Genomic DNA, 14,520 nt, shown 5'->3' on the forward strand with positions numbered 1-14,520 from the left:
CTGGTTCTCATTCGGCGGTAAATATCACCGCAGACGGAATGTGTCCGTCCGCACTCGGGGAGGCCTCCGATTTCCCCATTGTTTGGAAACCGTGATGTGGAAGTTGTGGGGAATCATATTTTCTCTGTTCCACTTTGGGAGGGGAGGAGGGAGCAGAGGTCAGGAGCCGTCTTGGGGGTGTGAAAGTGAACTACACTGCTCCCCCGGGGCCTGCTCTCCAAGGGCCTGGTTTCGGGGAGGCTTCCTTCTGTGCTCCAAGCCTCAAGGAAAAAGTCCTGTTAACCTTAAACCATTAAATAGAGAGAGGGTGATGCTGTGAAGAGCAGCTGAAGTGCTGACAGGGCGGTCTGGGGACTCAGACAATTTTCAACATCCCCCTTGGCCCTGGAGTTCTGGCTTGGCTTTTGTTCCAAACGTCAGACCAGAGAGAAGAGGACAGCACTCAAACCAAGCGTAAGAGACTCTACCTTAACCTGGAGTAAATACAGAAAACCAAATGTGCGATGTGGTGGGTGTGAGAGGGAGTATTGGGACTAAACTGTACTTCAAATGAAGACACTTGCTTAATCTGCCAAATGCCAGAACTTTCCTGATTCCCCATGAGATGCTCTTTTAGACTCCAGGACTCTCTTGTGGATTCAACTTTTCTGGTGACATTGGCTTTACATTCAGCAATCCTTTCCTTTTGGACCACAAGAGAGATCCAAGCTCCTCCACGGTAGACAAGGCGCTTCATCACCCAGCCTTGGCCCCTTTCCAGGGCCATTTCCCAGTTCTCCACCTTGCATCCTGGCACTTCAGCATGCACAAACATTCACACTGCTAGAACGTGGCTTTCCTGGGTCTCCATTGTCCAAACTGTTTCCCTAACTAGAACATCCTTCCTCTCTCCAGCCATCCAGGAGCTTGACTGACATCAGGATGTAGCCCATCCATCGGTCCCTGTTCTCTGAAGCTCTCTTTGGCCACTTTTCCTACCAGGGGCATGAGGTATGACCTCCTCTGACTTCCACAAAAGTCCATCCCCATCTTGTCAGTGCATGTGGCTGTTTTAGTCAGATATGTATTTCTTGGAATTTGTCTATTTCATCGAAATTATTTAATTTATTGGCTTAAAATTATTTATTATATCTTTTAAGCATCTGGGATCTATAGTTTGTCCCTTTTCATCTCTGATATTGGTTATTTGTGTGTCCTCTTATTTCTTGACTATTTATCTTGTTTTGTTTTGTTTTGTTTTTTTGAGACAGAGTTTCACTTTTGTTGCCCAGGCGGGAGTGCAATGGCGCCATCTCGGCTCACCACAACTTCCGCCTCCCAGGTTCAAGCAATTCTCCTGCTTCAGCCTCACAAGTAGCTGGGATTACAGGCATGTGCCAACACACCCGACTAATTTTTTGTATTTTTAGTAGAGATGAGGTTTCTCCATGTTGGTCATGCTGGTCTCAAACTCCCGACCTCAGGTGATCCACCTGCCTCAGCCTCCCAAAGTGCTGGGATTACAGGCATGAGCCACCGTGCCTGGACTCTTGATTAGTTTTCTTAGGGGGTTATCCACTTTATTAGTCTTTTTAATAATTCATTTTGTTCTGTTAATTTTCTGTACTATATGTACACTTTTTCATATTTGTGAAATTTTTACTCTTATTATTTCTTGCCTTCTATGTCTACGGGTTTAATTAGCTATTCTTTTTCTGTACTCATGAGTTGGAAATTAAATAAATACTTTTACTTAGATAATTGATACTGAACCATTTTTTCCCCTCTTTTTTTTTTTTTTTTTTTTTTTTTTTTACATTTCCTGGGCTGGTCTTCAACTCTTGGGCTCAAGTGATCCCCCTGAGCCTCCCTAGTAGCTGGGACTGTAGATGCATGCCACTGTGCCCGGCTCCTTTCTTCTTTCTTTTACATATGTATTTATGGCCATATTTTCTAAGTACAGCTTTATATGCATCCCACAACTTTTGATATGTCACATTTCGATTACCATTTGTTTAAAATATCTTTTTATTTTCATTGAGATGTCTTCTTTGACCTATAGGTTATTAAAATATATTCTGCTTAACTTCTAACGCTTCCAATTCATACCACCAACTTAGAAAAAAAGGAAAAACTTCTAAACCTTGGGGATGTTCCAGTCATGTTTTTAAACTAATGTTTTGCTTAATTCCCTAGTAGTCAGAGAACATGCTCTGTTTGATTTCAGATCTTGAAAATTTTTTGAGGCTTGCTTAACAGATAAACAGAGGGTTCATTTTGATTAGGGCTTCGTGTGCACTCCAAAAGAAGTGTCTCACTGCGCTGTATTCTGTGACTCTGTATATTCGCAAATATTCTATATCCTTGCTCTACCTATATCCTTGCCAACTATTTGTCATCTTATTATGTTAGTTACTGAGAAAAGCATGCTTTTGAAATCTCTCCACTATTTTTGTGGATTTTTCTATTTGGTCCTGGCATAAAAACAACACAACTCAGCCAGGCACAGGGGCTCACGCCTGTAATCCCAGCACTTTGGGAGGCCGAGGTAGGCAGATGACCTGAGGTCAGGAGTTTCAGACCAGTCTGGTCAACATGGTGAAAACCCGTCTCTACTAAAAATACAAAAGTTAGCCAGGCATGATGGCACGTGCCTATAGTCTTAGCTACTCCGGAAGCTGAGGCAGGAGAATTGCTTGAACCCGGGAGGCGGAGGTTGCAGTGAGCCAAGATCGTGCCACCGCACTCCAGCTCGGGTGACAAGAGCAAGACTCCGTTTCAAACAAAAACAAAACTCTATGAATTAAATGGTGAATGTGGGTGGAGGGTAATGTAGGATTAAGGATAAAGATGGCAGAAAGGGCCAGGTGTGGTGGCTCATACCTATAATCCCAGCACTTTGGGAGGCTGACGTGAGCAGATCATGAGGTCAGGAGTTCGAGACCAGCCTGATCAACATGGTGAAACCCCATGTCTACTAAAAATACAAAAATTAGCCAGGCATGGTGGTGCGTGCCTGTAATCCCAGCAACTTGGGAGACTGAGGCAGGAAAATCACTTCAACCTGGGAGGCGGAGGTTGCAGTGAGACAAGATTGCGCCTCTGCACTCCAGCCTGGGCAACAGAGCAAGGCTCCATCTCAAAAAAGAAGAAGGAGAAGGAGAAGAAGAAAAAGAGAAAAAAAGAAATTCTGAAATCCAGCCTGGCACACGTGACCACGTGACCAGTTCCTTCAGGATGCAGTTCCACTGCCTAGAATGATTCTCCGAAGCTCTTGGTTCCATCCTCTGGGCCCTTGGTCTGTTCTCTGTGTTAGCATTCCTTTTGCATAATAGCCAAGATTTGCACCTGAGTAATTTTCTTGTTTTTTTCCTGCCTATGATATTTCAGGGGTTCAAAAGCTTCTTTTTGTTTGTCCAGCTTGACCACTGCCTGTCATATGGATTAAAGGGGACAATTCCTATAAAGCTCTTAGAGCAGGGCCTGACCCCTAGTTAGTCCTGTACAACTGCTAGCCCTTAACCTTAATACTATGGGAGTGCTGGTGAGAAGGGAGGAGGGAAGAGGAAGGAAGGAAAGAAGGAAGGAAGGAAGGAAGGAAGGAAAGAAGGAAGGAAGGAAGGAAGGAAGGAAGGAAGGAAGGAAGGAAGGAAGAAAAAAGGAAGGAAGGAAGGAAGGAAAAAGGAAGGAAGGGAGGGAAGGAAGAAATAAAGGAAGGGAGGAGGGAAGGAGGAAGAAAGGGAGGAAGAAGCAAGGAAGGGAGGGAAGGAAGAAATAAAGGAAGGGAGGAGGGAAGGAACGAAGGAAGCAAGGAAGATAAGGAAGGAGAGAGGGAGGGAGGGAGGGAAGAAAGGAAGGAAGGAAGAAATGAAAGAAGGAAGGAGGGAAGAAAGGAGGAAAGGAAGTAAGACAGGAGCAGACACAGGGTCTTTTGGACAGGGTAGCTGATGGGCTCGTTGGGAGACCCTGCTTGTGAGGACTCCTGGGGCCAGGGCGATTCACCTGCACCTGGCTGCGGGCATGCCAGGTGGCCGTAGACGTAGGGCTGGGGCTGCTCTCATCATCCCAGCTTTTCACCTTTGAGGTTTTAATTGGAAAAGAGATGTCACCAGCCTGTGAGTGCGTTACAAGGGCAGGTGCAGGGGAGGCTGATGACTGAGAGGACAGCAACAAGGACAGGGTGGCAGAGAGCCCAACATGGGGCAATGGGTGAGGAGGTACAAGGAGGGTGACCTTGCTGTCAGCCTCCAGGTACTGGGGCTGGTAATGGGGGACATTACACTGGGAGAAGAGAAGACTTAGGGATGAAGCTGCCTCGTGTCTGTGTTTTGGGGACCTTGCTGGAGCAAGCATCAATTCATGCTTTGAGGATCTGAGCGAGGAGCCCCAACTCCTCCCTGGCACGCCCTTCTTCACTCTCTCTCCATAGTCTCCATGGACAAGCTGGGGGCAGCTGCCATCCCTGCCTCATGGAATAACAAGTGTCCCTTCTCGGTGCTCCTTAGGCTCAGCCAGGGCCTCTTCATTCCTGCTGTTGTTTGGTCCAGAGGGGCCCTTGGGGCTGCTCAGCTGGTGCCCGTTGCCTGCAAGGACACAGCTACCATTATCAGTGCCTGGTAGAGAGTTGGTGCTTGAAAAATATTTGTAGAGCAAGGGTAGAAGGGGATGAATGAGGAAGGGAGACCCTCTCCCTCTTAACCCTCAGTTTGCAGAAACTCATAATTCTCTAAAACCCTCTTTGTCAGAGGCATTTGAACCAGAGCAACTCCATCTTGAAAAGGGGCTGGGTAAAATGAGGCCGAGACCTACTTGGCTGTATTCCCAATGTTTAAGGCATTCTAAGTCACAGGATGAGATAGGAGGTCGGCACAAGATACAGGTTATAAAGAACTTGCTGATAAAACAGGTTGCAGTAAAGAAGCTGGCTAAAACCCACCAAAACAAAGACGGCCACTGAGAGTGACCTCTGGTCCTCCTCACTGCTACACTCCCACCAGTGCCATGACAGTTTACAGATGCCATGGCAATGTCAGGAAGTTACCCTATATGGTCTAAAAAGGGGAGGGATAAATAATCCACCCCTTGTCTAGCATACCATCAAGAAATAACCACAAAAATAGTTAACCAGGCCGGGTGTGGTGGCTCAGGCCTGTAATCCCAGCACTTTGGGAGGTCGTGGTGGGTGGATCATGAGGTCAGGAGTTCAAGACCAGCCTGGCCAAGATGGTGAAACCCCATCTCTACTAAAAATACAAAAATTAGCCGGGCATGGTGGCAGACGCCTGTAATCCCAGCTATTCAGGAGGCTGAGGCAGAGAATTGCTTGAGCCTGGGAGGTGGAGACTGCAGTGAGCCAAGATCGCGCCACTGTACCCCAACCTGGGCGACAGAGTGAGACTCTGTCTCAAAAAAAAAAAAAAAAAAAAAGTTAACCAGCAGCCCTCCAGGCTGCTCTGCCCATGGAGTAGCCATTCTTTCATTCCTTTCCTTTCCTAATGAATAAACTTGCTTTCACTTTACTCTATGGACTTGCCCAGAATTCTTTTTTGTGTGAAATCCAAGGACCCTCTCTTGGGGTCCAGATTGGGGTTCCTTTCCAGTAACATTTCCGTACTCCCTCTGTAGGACACATGAACCTGAAACAGGGAAGTGTCTCCTCTTCATTGTGTCTGAATGAGAAATAGTCCGGTATCTTCCCCTTTATGTGCACATTCAAGAAATCCTGACTACTGCTAAAATTGCACTGGGGTTCAGAAAATGATACCCCAAAATATGGAACTAAAGAAGCAGCTTCAGTTCTTCGAAGAACCTTCAAAATCTTGCCCTGACCTTCCCCTCACTCCCTGTCTTTCTGATTTTTTCCAAAACACCAGAAGGTACTGTCTTTGGCATTTCCATATCTGACTAAGGAAACTTCTTCCCAAAAGAAATGCAATTGTCTGAAGGCTCCCTTCATAGGAATCTCATCAAATAGCCAGGAAAGAAAGATTAACCACCTGAGAAGAGACTGGGAGTATCACCACCTCCAGACAGAATTTTCATCCGTTTTTCTGAGGGCAACTCCCAGAGATAGCCTGGGGGGTTACCTGTGTAATAAGACAGGCTGCTTTCACAGTGATTTTTCTGTTTCTCACCTTCACACCAACTACCCAAAGAATAGAGAGGAACTTTGTCCCAGGCCATTGTTCCTTGGACGCATTCACTTTCCTAGAAAATCATTTACTCAAATGCCCCTCATTTTCCCTTCCCCTATCAAGAAATACATGCAGGCATCTAGACCTCACTGAGTTACTGGGTAATCATTCTCCCGCCATTCTGCCGTGCTATACACATGAAATTAATTTGTTTATCTTGTTCCCCTATTAATCTGTCTATTAGCAGTTGATTTTCAACAAAACTTCAGAGGCAGAGTGAAGGGAGGAAACGTTCTCTGGGCACCCACAATTGTCAACAGAAACCCTAATTAAGAATCTCTTTGAGGGAAGCCCGATGGGGTTTGCAGGGCAGACATGGAACTGCCTCCAGAAAAGGACCTGAAGCCTGAAGCACAGCAGAGGAGAGGGTTATTGGTGCCCCAGATGGCCCGACAATTCAGGCGGATCCCACTGCCCCGCTTCATCCCTGCAACATGCCCTCCCCAGTCTCAGCCTTTTCATTGAGCTTCTCCCATTCAGCGCTGCAGCTGGGCCACTTCACCAGCCTTCGGTTTGACCTCAAGGGCAAAGAGGAATCAATTTGTGCAGAGAACTGGAATGAAAGAGATTTCAATTGACCTTTGAATGGGGTTTTAATTTGCTTTATTCCAGCCAAAGGGGCCTCGTGAAGAGACCCTTGAGACTGCTTTTATCCACTAATGCGCGCATTAGTGCAGCAGTCTGGGCCAAGGTCTGCTTGGTCTGGGTGCCGCAGAGCACAGGGAGAGGGCCAGAGTCCATGCCCCTCCCTAGAGCAGGTTTTCAGCACCCTCAGGGCCCAAAGCAGAGTCAAGAGTGGAGGAAGGGCCTGGGTAATACGGTGGAACCCCATTTCTACAAGCATATATATATATATACACAAATAAAAAAATTAGCCAGGTGTGGTGACGCACGCCTGTAGTCCCAGCTCCTTGGGAGGCTGAGGTGGGAGGATCCCTTGAACCCAGGAGGTGGAGGCCACAGTGAGCCGTGATCATGCCATTGCACTCCAATCTAGGCAACAGAGCCAAACCCTGTCTCAAAAAAAAAAAAAAAAAAAAAAAAAAAAAGAGTGGAGGAAGAAGCAGTGGGAGGGGGTGAGGTGACCTGGGTTCTGCCCCAGCTCTGTGGCCAGCAGACTCAGGGACCTGGGCCAGTCACCCCCCTCACCTGCACTCCCACCCCACCTCCAGGCCTCTCAGCCTCCTCATCTGAACAATGGGGGTGGGGAGGATGTGGTCCCTTTCAGGTCTGTCATTCTATGATTTTAGGCTCAGATCTAGAGTCAAGCTCTGTGATTAAAAAACAAACAAGGAATAGTCTTCCAGAAAGTGGCCCCTATTGGGCACAGCAGAGTCCTCTGGGCTGAGGAGCTAAGCTCTGTCCTTCTCTCTCTCTGGCCTTTCTTGTGTCCTGTTTCTCTCTGAGAATCTGCTCCAGTCTCCACATGTGGGTGGGCCAGTTCACTGCTCTGTTCACTCTGAATCCCAGAAGAAACCAATGGGGCCACTAATTACCAGCACTCCTGCTATAGGCAGCCACCCACGGGGTCCAAGTGACCTGTGGAAAGCCAGCCCTGGTCAAAGAGCCCTCTGAAGCCGCTCCTCACACAGGGCCGGTTCCGTGGGACACCCCAGTAGAGAGCCTGTAAGTTTGTGTGCACAGTCCTGCATCAGCAATGGCAGGTGCTCTCTTATCCTGAGTTTATTACACCTGGGTGTATTGCCATGTGGAGCCACATGTATTCTTTTAGAACCACTCCCTTATCCCAAGCCCTTTTTTCACACTGAAGGCTTGCTCCTCTGCAATCCAAGTAGACTTCCTGGAAGTGGTGTCTTTGCTGAAGATGTTGTGGACACTGTTAACAGACACACCAGCCCCTGCTAGATGACGTCCCTGCTGCCGCTCTTTCCAGACAGAGCTCAGGTGCCAGCGGCCACCACTCTGACTCAGTGGTGATCATAAAGGTCCTTTTGTGGGGGACAGGCCTTTGTTAGAGCCTTGAGCACGACTGCTGCTTTTCCAGAAGAATGCAGAGTTCTCCAGCGAGCAGTTGAGGTAGGGAGACTGACGTGGTGGCCAGGAAGGACGCCACTAATGCACATCCATTAGTGAGCGCATCACAGGGTGGCATTCAGAAGCTTCTGAGTGGTCCTCCTTCCTCCAGACCCAACAATGGCTGTGTGGAGGGGGCTTGAAGTGGCCTTTTTACAGGCACTCAGCTTAGTCCCCCTCTCAAGCCCCCGCCCCTGTTAGGTGCCCGTCTTCCATTTCCGTGCCTGCTGCTCAAAGGAATGGAGCAGCCAGGACGGCGAATGTAAGCAGCCCACCTGCGGCCCAAAGAGCCCTCACCGTGCCCTCAGTCCCATTGCCCCAGGAGAGGGACACCAGGCTGGGCAGAGCCAGTGCACAGTGACCTGCTATGCAGCAGCTCAAAGAGCCCACGACTCTGCATGCGTCTGTGCGTGTGCACGCACGTGTATGTGTGTGTGCGTGTGTATGTCTGATGGCAAGGGCGCAAGGACCCCTGAAATGGGTTTGAAAGGTAGTTGGTTTGTTTTTAACACACTGTCCAAAACCTTTATGTGCAGTTGAAAGTGATTCCTTTCCCAACATCCTCGTAGGCAGCTGTCCTTGGTGCCATTGAGGGGCTGGGGCTGGAGCCTTTGGCAGACTCCTTGGGGGAAACCCTTCCAGGCCAGGTCTAATCCGCCTGGAAGGCCAGTCTCTGACTTCAACATCTCATTTCAAAAAACATGTATTGGCTGGGTGTGGTGGCTCACACCTATAATCCCAAAAGTTTCGGATGTTAAGGTGGGTGGATCTCTTGAGGTCAGGAGTTCAAGACCAGCCTGTCCAACATGGCAAAACCCCATCTCTACTAAAAATACAAAAAATTAGCAGGACATGATGGTGCGTGCCTGTAATCCCAACTGCTTGGGAGGCTGAGGCAGGAGAATCTCTTGAACCCGGGAGGCAGAAGTTGCAGTGAGCTGAGATTGTGCCTCTGCACTCCATCCTGGGCCACAGAGTGAGTGAGACTCTGTCTCAAAAAACAAAACAAAAACATGTATAAATTATGTTCCTTTAATTTATCCTTTATATTATAGTTCAAACTTCAGGTCGAAGTTATTTTTCTGTGTATTATGAACACAAGAAGGTTATATTATCAATGAATTTCATTTAAAGATAATAAATAAGATCTCACTACTTACTTATTTACTCTTAAAAGGTTATTTTGCTGCCAATGGGAATGTAAAATATTACCACTTTGGCAAAGAGTTTGGCAGTTCCTCAAAATGTTAAGCATAGAGTTACCATATGACCCACCAATTCCCTTCCTAGGTGTATACTCAAACATTTTTTCACAAATTTTGATAAAATTTGTATGCTCACAGATGCATTATTCATAAGAGCCAAAAAGTGGTAGCAACCCAAATGTCTACCTACTGATGAATGGATAAATAAAAAGTGACAAATCCTTATAATGAAATATTATTTGAGAACAAAAAAATGAAATACTGGCCGGGTGTGGTGGCTCACGTCTGTAATCCCAGCACTTTGGGAGGCCGAGGTGGGCAGATCACCTGAGGTCGGGAGTTCGAGACCAGCCTGACCAACATGGAGAAATCCCGTCTCTACTAAAAATACAAAATTAGCCGGGCATGGTGGTACACACCTGTAATCCCAGCTATTCAGTAGGCTGAGGCAGGAGACTCGCTTGAACCCGGGAGGCAAAGGTTGCAGTGAGCCAAGATCGTGCCATTGCACTCCAGCCTGGGCAACAAGAGCAAAACTCTGTCTCAAAAAAAAAAAAAAAGAAAGAAAGAAAGAAATGAAATACTGATACATACTACAACATGTATGCATATTTAAAACAACATGACGCTAATTGGAAGAAGTCAGACACCAAAGGTCACACGTTGTATGATTCCACTTATATGAAATATCCAGAATAGGCAAATCCATAGAGCCAGGAAGTAGATTAGTGGTTGCTCAGAGTTGGGAGTGTCAATGGGAAATGGAGAGTGACTGCAAATGGATACAGGTTTCTTTTTTTTTTTTTTTTTAATTTCAATAGTTTTTGCTTTGTTTGTTTTTTGAGATGGAGTCTCACTCTGTCGCCCAGGCTGGGGTGCAGTGGCACGACCTCAGCTCACTGTAACATATGCCTCCCAGGTTCAAGCAATTCTCCAACCTCAGCCTCCTGAGTAGCTAGGATTACAGGCATGTGCCACCACACCCGGTTAATTTTTGTGTTTTTAGTAGAGATGGTGTTTCACCATGTTGGCCTGGCTGATCCTGACCACAAGTGATCCTCCTGCCTCAGCCTCCCAAAGTGCTGGGATTATAGTCGTGAGTGACTGCCCCAACCCATTTTAATAGTTTGTGAGGTACATGTGGTTTTTGGTTACATGGATGAGTTCTTCAGCAGTGAAATCTGAGTTTTTAGTGTAGCAGTCACTTAAGAAGTGCACACGGGTACAGGTGTCTTCATTGTACCGATGAAAATGTTCTAAAATTGATGATAGTTACACAGCTTGGTAAATATACTAAAAAGCCATTTTATTGTATACTTTAAGGTCAATTGAATGGGTATTAATTATATCTCAAAACTGTTATTATTATTATTATTTGAGACGGAGTTTTGCTCTTGTCATCCCAGGCTGGGGTGCAGTGGTTCAATCTTGGCTCACTGCAACCTCCACCTCCCAGGTTCAAGCAATTCTCCTGCCTCAGCCTCCCAAGTTGCTGGGATTACAGGCACCCGCCACCACGCCTGGCTAATATTTGTATTTTTAGTAGAGATGGGGTTTCACCATGTTGGTCAGGCTGGTCTCGAACTCCTGACCTCAGGTGATCTGCCCACCTCGGCCTCCCAAAGTGCGGGGATTATAGGTGTGAGCCACCATGCCTGGCCTCAAAACTGCTATTTTAAAAGTTATGATTTTGGAGGAAAATGGATAAACAAATTGTGGTGTATTCATAGGCTGGAATACTGCTCAGCAATAGAAAGGAGCTACTGATACGTGTGACACCATGAATGAATCTCAAACCATTATGTTGCATAAAAGAATCCAGACAAAAGACAACTTACCTTGTGATTCCATTTTCATGAAGTGTGAGAACAGGCAAAAGGAAGCTATTCAAATGGGGAGTGGCTAGAAAAGTTCCCAGGAACTTTCTGCGGTGATGGAAATGTTCTGTATCTTGCCTGGTGGATCGACTTTCGCTGAACTGTGAACTTTGTTCACACAATGCACAGTGTGCATTATAATGTATGTTATTACACACCGGAGGAATATGTAATAAAGCTGAGAATCTCTGTTTTAGACACTTCATTCAAAAAATATAAAAAACAGCTTCTCTCTTAAGAAATCAAATTCCCCTTTTGAGTAGTTGCCCTTTCCTTTTTTTTTTTTTTTTTTTTTTTTGCTTCTTAGGGAATTTTCAAACACACAAAATATAGAGAGAACCCACATACAGTGAACCCATGTGCCCACCAGTCATCAACCTTTTGTTATTCTTGCTTTAAATATTCCCTCCAAGATTTTTTTTGAAAGTTGTAAGACAAATCCCAACCATCATGTCATCATCTCTATAAATACTTTGCATGGATTGCTGAGAGACAGAACTTTCAAAAATAACCCAAAGACTCAAGAGCAAACTCAAAGAAGTCAACAAAACCTTCATCTCATCTTACATCTTCTTTCTTCACTTACATCTGGACTGTGTTCAACTTTCTCACTTTTTTTTTTTCAGACAGAGTCTTGCTCTGTCATCTGTTCTAGAGTGCAGTGGCATGATCTCAGCTCATTGCAACCTCGGGTTCAAGCGATTCTCCTGCCTCAGCCTCCCTAGTAGCTGGGACTAGAGGTAGCCACCCCTACGCCCAGCTAATTTTTGTATTTTTAGTAAAGATGAGGTTTCACCATGTTGACCAGGTCACCTCGGGTGATCTGCCAACCTGGGCCTCCCAAAGTGCTGGGATTACAGGTGTGAGCCGCCGCACCCAGACTTCCCGCTTGTTTTAAGTGCCCTGTTACTTTTTTTTGTTCCAATCTGGATCCAGGCAAGGTCCATATATTGCATTTGATTGATATGTTTCTGAAGTCTTTCTAGATCTGTAACAATTTCCCTTCTTTCTTTTATGTCATTTATTTTTGAGGGAGCATTTTTTTTTCACATCAGCCAGGTAATGTGCTGATGTGGTAGCAAGGTTTGAGGAGGCACATTTCACACCGTAGCATGAAAACTCAATCACCATGAGTATGAACCACAGGAGGAACTGGGAGCACTATTTAATTGACCTCAGATGATATATTTTTGTTTTATGGGTGTTATTTCATAATCATAAACTTAATTCTGAAATCCAGCTAGATGTGGAAGGGAATAAGGAAAATATGGAACCCAAAGAACTGCAGCGAGAGCACAAAGACCATAAGATACTGTGAGCAAATGGGGAGCAGGGGTGCTCTCCTGAGCTATAGAAGGAATGGTCAGGAGATGAAGATAAAACACAAGTCAAATTTACTGGAGTTGTCCACAGTCAGCAGTGGTGATCTTCTTGCTGGTCTTGCCATTCCTGGACCCAAAACACTCCATGGCCTCCACAATCTTCATGCCTTCTTTCACCTTGCCAAAGACCACATGCTTGCCATCCAACCACTCAGTCTTGGCAGTGCAGATGACAAACTGGGAACTGTTTGTGTTGGGTCCAGCATTTGCCCTGGACAAGATGCCAGGGCCTCTATGCTTCATGATGGAGTTCTCATCATCAAATTTCTCCCTGTAGACAGACTTGCCACCAGTGCCATTATGGTTTGTGAAGTCACCACCCTGACACACAAACCCTGGAATAATTCTATGAACACAAGAACCCTTATAACCAAAGCCTTTCTCTCCAGTGCTCAGAGCATGAAATTTTTCTGCTATCATTGAAACTTCATCTGCAAACAGCTCAAAGGAAGCACAGTCCAAAGGCTTACTATCAATGGCAATGTTGAAGAACATGGTGGGGTTGACTATGGCTGGTAACAGAGGGCTCCAGGCAGCAGTGGTGTCTGGAGAAGCCAGTATCCTTTACTTACCTCTGCTTCCACTGTCTCCTTTCCTCAGTGTAACTTTGGGCCTTGGCGGGGTTAAGACCTACTCCTGCATGGGCCAGTGACCCTCTGCCTTCAAATTCTAAAAGCTTCCCAGAGCAATAATGGGTCATACTATAATTGCCCAATGGCTTCATCTTGTCTGTTGCCTAGAAAAGCCAATGCACGGAGAACAGCAGGTTTTTGCAACAGAGAAATAGTTTAATCATCACAGGGCTAGCCAAGCAGAAGGACAAGAGTTTGTTATTATTCAAACCAGCCTCCCCCAAAATTTGGAGACTAGGGTTTTTTTGTTTTTGTTTTTGTTTTTGTTTTGAGACAGAGTTTTCCTCTTGTTGCCCAGGCTGGAGTGCAATGGTGCAATCTCGGCTGACTGCAACCTCCGCCTCCTGGGTTCAAGTGATTCTCCTGTCTCAGCCTCCCAAGTAGCTGGGACTACAGGCATGCACCACCACACCCAGCTAATTTTTTGTGTTTAGTAGAGATGGGGTTTCACCATGTTGGTCAGGCTGGTCTCGAACTCATGACCTCAGGTGATCCGCCCGCCTCAGCCCCCCAAAGTGCTGGGATTACAGGCATAAGCCACCACACCCAGCCATGGAGACTAGGGTTTCTAAGGATAATTTGGTGGGCAGGAAGCTAGGGAATGAGGAATGCAGATTGGTTGGGTCAGGGATAAACTCATATGGGATTGAAGCTGTCTTCTTGCTGTCTTTAGTTCCTGGGCAGGATCACAAAAGTAGTTGAGCCAGTTTACCAGTCTGTGGGGTACCAACTGTTTCATCAGAATGCAGGATCTTAAAATACCTTGAACACCAATCTTAGGTTTTATAATAGTGGTGTTATCTATAGGAGCATTTAGGGAGGTTAGGAATCTTGCGGCCTCTGGCTGCATGACCCCTAAAAATGCATAATTTTTAATCTTGTGGCTAATTTGTTAGTTTTCCAAAGGCAGTTTCACTCCCCAAGCAAGGAGGGGATAGTTTTGGGAAGGACTATTATCATCCTTGCTTTAATGTGAAACTACAAACTAAATTCCTCCCAGAGTTAGCTTGGCTTATATCCAGGAATGAACAAGGACAGGTTGGAGGTTAGACGCAAGATCGAATCAGTTAGGTCAGATTTCTTTTACTGTCATAATTTTCCTATGTCAGATTTTTCTGTCATAATTTTTGCACAGTTTCATTATCCCTAAGGGGCCAACACTCTGTGGGCCAGTAGCTCTGTATCCAAACATATACGCACCATTTTGGGGACTTTCA

General features: G+C 46.0%; 1 non-coding gene and 1 pseudogene across 1 annotated transcript; both read right to left on the reverse strand.

Moving 5' to 3' along the window:
- Nucleotides 1-12,338: 12,338 nt before the first annotated feature.
- LOC112426373 (small nucleolar RNA U13) lies at nt 12,339-12,441 on the reverse strand. Its single transcript, XR_003017660.2, has one exon. It is a non-coding gene; the product is annotated as a small nucleolar RNA U13 (small nucleolar RNA).
- A 242-nt stretch (nt 12,442-12,683) lies between these two features.
- Nucleotides 12,684-13,249, reverse strand: LOC105479803 (peptidyl-prolyl cis-trans isomerase A pseudogene; annotated as a pseudogene).
- Nucleotides 13,250-14,520: the final 1,271 nt, after the last annotated feature.

Source organism: Macaca nemestrina, chromosome 13 (genome assembly GCF_043159975.1).
Source record: "Macaca nemestrina isolate mMacNem1 chromosome 13, mMacNem.hap1, whole genome shotgun sequence".
Taxonomy (NCBI): domain Eukaryota; kingdom Metazoa; phylum Chordata; class Mammalia; order Primates; family Cercopithecidae; genus Macaca; species Macaca nemestrina.